Source organism: Aegilops tauschii, chromosome 2 (genome assembly GCF_002575655.3).
Source record: "Aegilops tauschii subsp. strangulata cultivar AL8/78 chromosome 2, Aet v6.0, whole genome shotgun sequence".
In the NCBI taxonomy this organism is placed as follows: Eukaryota; Viridiplantae; Streptophyta; class Magnoliopsida; order Poales; family Poaceae; genus Aegilops; species Aegilops tauschii.
The window spans coordinates 493121491-493129630 of record NC_053036.3 but is presented as its reverse complement, the minus strand read 5'-3'; the positions used below and the strand labels follow the sequence as shown (position 1 = coordinate 493129630).

The 8140-nt window shown below is 41.4% G+C and overlaps 1 long non-coding RNA gene across 1 annotated transcript; it reads right to left on the bottom strand.

Moving 5' to 3' along the window:
- Window positions 1–1149: 1149 nt before the first annotated feature.
- On the bottom strand, window positions 1150–5779 carry LOC120974645 (uncharacterized). The gene is made up of 4 exons (XR_005769990.2): window positions 4991–5779; window positions 4846–4892; window positions 2218–3839; window positions 1150–1510 (listed from the first exon to the last, which is right to left on the bottom strand). It is a non-coding gene; the product is annotated as an uncharacterized lncRNA (long non-coding RNA).
- Between the last annotated feature and the right edge of the window lie 2361 nt (window positions 5780–8140).

Below are 8140 nucleotides of genomic sequence, written 5' to 3'. Positions count from 1 at the left end.
ATGTCGCCTGTTATTGATGATGCCACTTCTGCTATGCATGATACTTATGATGAAACTACTTCTATGCTTGATAATACTGTGCCACTAGGTGAATTTCTTGATGAACAACTTGCTAGGGCTAGAGAGAATGAAATAATTGAAACTGATAATATTGATGAAAGTGATGATGAAGATTCTCCCCCTAGATATGAATTGCCTGTTGTGCCTAAGGGTTATGTTATGGATGAAGAAGCTGCTAGAGATTTTATTGCCTGCAATGATAGAAGTGATCTTAAGAAATTATTAGTTAAGCTGAAAGAAAAATCTCTGAATGCTAGAATGAAATATGACCCTGCTTATGCTACTTCACCTATCTTTGTTACTGATAAGGATTATGATTTCTCTGTCGATCTTGAGATAATTACTCTAGTTGAATCTGATCCTTTCTATGGCTATGAATCTGAAACTGTTGTGGCACATCTTACTAAATTAAATGATGTAGCTACCCTATTCACTAATGATGAGAAAACTCGCTACTATTATATCCTTAAATTATTTCTATTCTCATTAAAGGGTGATGCTAAGACATGGTTTAATTCTCCTGATCCTGGTTGTGTGCGTAGTCCCCAGGATATGATTTATTACTTCTCTGCTAAATATTTCCCTGCTCATAAGAAACAAGCTGCTTTAAGGGATATATATAATTTTGTGCAAATTGAAGAAGAGAGTCTCCCACAAGCTTGGGGGAGGATTCTCCAATTACTTAAGGCTTTGCCTAATCATCCTCTCACTACAAGAAATATGTCAACTTGCGACCACCACTATTGGTCACTCAAAGGTCATTGTTTTTCATTTGTGACCTTTTTTTGACCAAAAACAGAAGGTCAAAAGCTGTTTGTCGTAAACTGAAATTAACGACCTTCTCTGTGATATGTAAAAGGTCGTTGGTTCTTCGACCAAATTTTTGGTCACTAGCAGCCTCCCCAAGCCACGTAGGATCCAGCGTGGCAAGCTGACATGGATAAGATTCAGCCCGGTCCGATTAGGTGTCTATATGGGCCGAGCCCATTAATTCAGCCCATTTGTTGTTTTTTTCTTTCAATTTGGGTAAGCTACACGGGCCAGGCCCTATAATTCGACCTTTTTATTTTTGGGTTGTGGCCTGTTTTTTCTTTTTTCAAATGGGTCCCAATTGTCAGGTTCTGATAAGTGGGTCCCAAATTTCCGATTCTGGTTTGTGGGTCCTTGCTGTCATGGTCATGTTCCTCGGATTTCAATATGCCAATAATTAAACAACCAATATTTAAATCAAAATGGACAGAAAACAAGTGTAATACTTCAAATAACAAGAAGCAACAATCTATTACATCAACACACATACAACATTTCATTCAAAAACAGAGAGAAGATACATGAAATTCTGGAGTTCACAATGCCCAGATAACCCAGCTATTATTACATAACTTGCTATACAAAAATGTCTTGGCGCTTCTTTGAACATCTTCTTTCGTCTTGAATTTAGGCAAAATATCTGCCAACAAGAAAATAGAACAGCGAGGATATAGTGAATAACAACAACAGCAAGTGATGCGGTGCTATTTAGTAAGATTAAGTCCGGAAAGAAACATGCATGAAAATTAAGAAGAGCTAGATCAAGTCTACATGAAAATCAAGAAGTGCTATTCAGTATGAGTGCCCTGAAGTTTTCGGGCACGTCATGCCAAGTCAGCCAATACGTAGCATGCATGTGGGCCATAAAACATGATCACAGTTCAGCACCTACAACAGCCTAACACAACAGATCAAGTCATGAAGTGATAATAATAATGTGTGATGAGAAACTGACCGCTCTTTTTAATTACTATGAGCAACAAAACATCTAGTTTCAGATACTCGATCGGATTCATTCATATACTTATTATGCTGACAGGATTGTAGAGGTTAATAACAACAAAACTAAAACTGGAACTTGATCCATTTGTGATGCACGACATAAGCTAACAAAAAAACACATTCCAAAACTATCTGTATAAAACATTTATGGATGGATACATTCAAGAAATAGAAAAGTTCAAATAGTTTTATAAATGCACAAATAACTTGAGGAAAAGTAGCCAACTTATGTATGAATCCTGTTCACTAGAGCATTTTATGAAAAAAATATGATGGCCATGGAACAGAGCAAGGTACTTCTACAGCAGCACAAAAGAGGGAGCCAGAGGTAGGAGGTGGGCTCACCGGAGAGGAGGCTGTACTTGATGCTGCAGACAACCGCGACCGCTGTACGCGGTAGAGGAGGTTGTAGCCGAGTTGGACCATGTGCGGAGCGTCGTGGTGGTGGTGGATGCCCTGGTTGTCATCATTGTCCACTAAGGATGTCTGCTGCTCCAAAACGAACAAACAGGTTTGAGAGGACAATCTTTTTTAACTGATTGGGACATAATCATGAAACTATATTTTGATTGCAGTAGTAGGCACGACTCTCTATACAGGACAGTGATGGCATTTTAGCACTCTTTTGCATAGAACAGTGATGAACAGCCTCAAAAGGCCTAAAACATTCAGCAAAAGAACATGGTTAAAGATGCAGCTGGTTTGGGTACTCAAACTCAGGCAATTAGTAAGAATCTGACAGGTTCAACGAGATTCAAAGTCAATTCAAGCAGGGTTCCCATAGCTAGAGAGAATTATCACAATTGTGGGATCAGTTTTGGTATATATAATTAGGTTATGAACCAAATATAGATCAAGCAAGCAGTAATTGGCAATGGACGAGCATGTTACAGAATTGAGCATTGTAAACGGTAAGGAAAACCTGCGACAAGCAACCACGGCATGTTTATCTCATCGGTCTTAACCATACCAGATGAGATTGTAATCTAATTAGGGCTCTAACCTCTAAGCAAGTCAAACAAGGAATCCACATCACGGAATCACTGTGTAATCTAATCTATAAGCTCCAAGCTCACGGAATCCACATCAAAACAAACAAACCCAAGCCTAGGAATCACTCCTCGTCGGTCGTCGCCCCGCCCCATGGATGGTTCCAGCAAAACTGTACTGATCTTGTCCAAGGCCGGCGAAAATCACACCGGAAAACACACCACGTCAGCCCAGGAACAAATCTCGCACGCCACGAATCAAACCGCGGGTCAACGGATCTGGCTCGGCAGAATCTAAAGCCTAGCGTAAAATGGCCAGTGTAATTAATGGCCAGTGCTGGCAGTACTGAATGTACCACATCGGCAAGCATTACATAGTACTACTATGTAATTGATATGCAAAAGAAGATACATCTCCCATGTTCAGCAATCAGGATCAACCATGAAGTTTCTACTACTCCTACATCATTTTAGCTAATCATTTAAGATGCTAATGTTTACTTGTCAAGTACAGTTATTGTTACTCTAAGATTTTAGTTAAGCAAATATAAAGATAAGAAGACACTTTGCCACCAATATTTTGTGACATCTGTAGAATTTGTACCTCATAAACATGCATGAAATGTCTATCTCAAAGAAGTATACATACTGATCATGTTTAATTAGGCCAGCAGCACAAAACAACCAATTATATTGCCTTACAAGAAGTACTAGCAGAAAAAACCTCTAATAACCAGGCATACAACTCAATGCATCATAGCAACAGAACGAAGAAGATGATCAGAGTGAAGAAGGTAGCCCCAAGAGTTCACCGGAGTTCACCAAAGATTTGTGGTGCAGAGGCAGGAGCCAAGGAGGTAGTCAAACTGTTGAAGTCAAGGGCCAGCCTAAGCCTCCTACCACGCATGAGGCCACAACCAGCCCAGCACCACCACCACCGTCAGAGCCCTCACCAATGTCCAAGCTTCATCGAGCTCCCTGCAAATTGCATTTAGCATCAAAGCATCAATAGTTTTGCAAAGTGAATATATTAGGGGAAGCTACAATTGGCATATACACAGGCAGGGCAGGGTTTAAATAACCAAGTCATGTTTAAAAGAGTTAATTGAATGAGTACAATTAGCATGTAACCTGGAAAACATATAGCTAGTATCTATCTATCAACACATGTCATCACATAGAAGCCAAATACTATTAACTTCATGATTCAGAAGCAGGAGCAGTGGCTACAGACCACAAAGGGCTAGTCCTCTTCTCTGAAGGAAAACAGATGACAGATAGTGCATAGCCATGATACATCAGATCTTATGAAGACGGTATGCCCACATGACTAGATGCTTCAGAAGCAAGAAGGTTGCATGCTTCTTTATTAAGAAAGCCAAACATCAAACTACAGTTCTTAGTCTGGTACAAGATGAGGACTAGGGTTAGAAATCGAAGCTGAAATGGCCAGGCATCAAATTCTCAGAAAGCTGGTTTGGGGTAAATGAGATAATGTGGAAACATCTCAGTCAGGTCACACTTGTAGTTGGGAAGAGAAGAGTATGCAAATGTCTCCAAGTGAATTAAGCAGTAACGGTTTCCAAGTGAATTAGTCCTTCTGAATATAAACACATCAGGAATCTGAGCCAAACAAATGGTGCTCCAGCTGTAATTCTTGCACAAAGCCAAAGAGTATGAACTCTAACAGAGTCCAACAGTCCAACAGTCAGCCAAATTAGTGAATTTCACAGCAGACAAGGCAACTTTAAGTGTGTACACACTCCAACAAGGTTGCAACCTATCATAGCAAGCTAAAAACACCACTAACCAAAACTCCATGTACCAAAAGACTACATGATATGCTTATCTAACACAGCAACAGTAGAAGCACATCACTAATCAAGAAGCTGATTCCACTAACAAGCAGTCTAGCAACGCATCCGAGTCGAGTAACAGCGCCAAAGCAGGGGAGGAACGAGGAAGCGGCAGCGGCAGCGCATACCTTCATCTTGGACTTCTTGGCCTGCTCCTCCTTGGCCTTCTTCTCCCCTGTAGACACACACACACACACAATCAATTCAAACCCAAACAAATCAAATCACGCTTTTCATCTGAACCGCTACTGATCCATGGAGAAAGAAACCGACATGGAGGGGAGAAAGAGCACGAGCTGGCGGTCGAACACGGTGATCGGGAGCGCCGCATCCTCGGGCACCTCCTTGGATAGGTACAGCGGGTACCACTCCTTGGGCAGCAGCACGCCTCGCGGCCGCCTCGCTCCCCTCCTTGGGCAGCAGCACGCCGTCCTCCTGCGCGCCGGCCTCCTCCACCGCCGCCGCCAAGCACCTCCCGATGGCCCAGCTCCTCCCACTCCTCTCGTCGATCCCGACCCCCGGCCACCGCACGCCACCCGATGGGATCGTCGCCGCCGAGATCTTGAGCACGGCGTAGGAGACCGCGAGGAGGAGGGAGGGGCGTGGCAGCGCGGTGGTGGGATGTTGGTTGGAGGTTGGAAGGGGAACTGGTTGCCCGGAGCAGGGGGGAGGAGGACGTCGACGGGAGATCGGATCTCTTCTGATGAGGGAGGGGAGGGGAGAGCCGAGGTCGTGGCCGGCGGTGAGGTGAGGGAGATGGGTGGCGGCGAGGGGAGGGATCTGGATCTGAGCGTTAGGGTTCGTCGCGGGGGGAGAGAGAGGAGTGGTGCGCGGTGGTTTTTTTAGGGGTAGCTCGCGGTGGGTGGGTGAGAGGGTGAGGTGTGGGCCGTTGGATAGGAGGATCCGACGGTGATTTATCCACGATCCGCGTGACAGGCCCCTCGACAAATCAGAACACAGTATACATGTATAATATTTTGACCATTTAAATTGGTCGTAATCGACTAAAAGTAAGGTGCTAAATCATGTTAGCTATTTTATTATGAACTGAAAATTTGAAAAAAAAACTTCTCATTGTGTCAGTAAATTTGACTATAGTTTTCAGGAATAATCACAAATTGAAATAAGACAAATATTTTTTAAAGAGTTGTGAGAAATGAGTTCTTTTAAATCATTTTTTCATTTTTTGAGTGTCCAAAATGAGTTTTTTTGAAGGACCTACAATATATTTATTGCAAAATTGGATGAAATCAATTTTCTAAAATACTAGGACATATTTAATGCACAATTGACCAAATAGTTGGGTGTCAAAAGATTTTATCCACCTCTGATGAAAAAGACAAATTTCCGCTAATCCAGCTGGAAGCGGGTCAAATTTGAACTGCGGCTACCTCATAGTTTGCTCTTTATTTTTTCCAAAAATCATTTCTAGGTACATAAGAATCTATTTAATCAGAGAAACACCAAAAGTTTTCCATGATTCAACCACTAGCTAGGAACGGTCATTCCCGCCGTTTTGACCACATTTTGAAACGGGCATGAAAAATTAAAAAAATTCAAAAAATTAGGAAACCTTCGCACTGTGTCATTATATGTGACCATGTTACCAGGAAAAATAATAAACTTATAATATGATAATTATTTTTAAAAAGTGTTCTCAGAAACGAGCTATCATGTGTGAAGATTCATGGCTTTCAAGTCAAATGATCAATCTTATGGCCACATTGATGGCATAGTTTGTTCAAATAATCTCATATTGTTCACAAGGGTGCATCTTGGGATGGCAAACAATGTTGCCTAAGGATGTTTTCATTTTCTTTGGACGAAAAATTAATTTTCTATTTTTCAAGTGCCCAAAATGAGTTTTTTTGTGAAGGACCTACCATATATTTGTTGTAAAAATGGACCAAATCATTTTTCTAAAATACTAGGCCATGTTTAATGCACAATTGACACAATGGTTGGGTGTCAAAAGCCTTGATCCACCTCTGGTGAAAAAACAAATTTCCGCCGATTCAGTAGGAAGCGGGTCAAATTTGAACTGTAGATGCCTCGTAGTCGCTCTTTATTTTTTCCAAAAATCATTTCTAGGTACATAACTATCTATTTAATCAGAGAAACATCAAAAGGTTTCCAAGATTCAACAACTAGGTAGGAATGGTCAAGCCCCGACGTTTTGACCGCATTTTGAAACGGGCATAAAAAATTCAAAAAAATCAATAAATTGGAAAACCTTCGCATTATGTCATCATATGTGACCAAGTTACCAGGAAAAATAATAAACTTGTAACAAGGCAATTATTTTTAAAAAGTGTTCTCAGAAATGAGCTATCATGCGTGAAGATTCATGGCTTTCAAGCCAAATGATCAATCTTATGGCCACATTCACGGCATAGTTTGTTCAAATGATCTCATATTGTGCACAAGGGTGCATCTTGGAATGGCAAACAATGTTGCCGAAGGGAGTTTTCATTTTCTTTGCACGGAAAATTCATTTTCCATTTTTCGAGTGCCCGAAATGAGGTTTTTTTGTGAAGGAACTACCAAAAATTGTTGCAAAAATGGACCAAATCAATTTTATAAAATACTAGGCCATGTTTAATGCACAATTGACAAAATGGGTGGCTGTAAAAAAAAATTATTCACCTCTGGTGAAAAAGACAAATTTCCGCCGATTCAGCAGGAAGAGGGTCAAATTTGAACTATGGCTGCCTTATAGTTTGCTCTTTATTTTTTCCAAAAATCATTTGTAGGTACATAAGTATCTATTTAAGCATAAATACATGGTTTGGTGGTGATACGTTGAGGTTTGGACGGTGGCCCAGGGCCCCAACTCCAAAGCGCGTAGACTCGCATGCCCGCCGCGTGGTCACCGCGTGACCGTGGCGTTGCCATGCGTTCTGGGAAGCCTAGGCATGTCTAGTAGGTTTGGCACTCCCCAGGTAGATGCTTGGAAGAAAATAACAACAGAAGAATCTCACGAGGAGACCGAACAATGCTCAAACATGAATTAGCACCCAAGTGTTTGATTAGTGGTGCGGGAAATGCACATGGCCAATGGGCCTGAGTTTTGACCGAGGATGATCATCTACTAAGGACACTATCTTGGAAAATTTGTAGCTCAAATGGAGGAGCCTAGGTGTCACTTGCTTTGCAACGTACCACACTGGATAGAAATATGAATGTTGAAGCCACACTCACATGTATTGTTAGATGGGGCTCAAATTTTGTGGAGAGCAATGATTTGGGAATATAGAAGATGTGGCAAAAATTCATCTCATTAGGATATGCCTAGCTAGTACTTCCTTCACAACAGTTCGAGTTGAACAAAAACTTTGGAAATTTGCCGAGGAAGATTTACCAGGCAAATGGAGTTGAATATTGTCATGAGGCAATGATTTGGATAGTAAAGAATGCCCAATG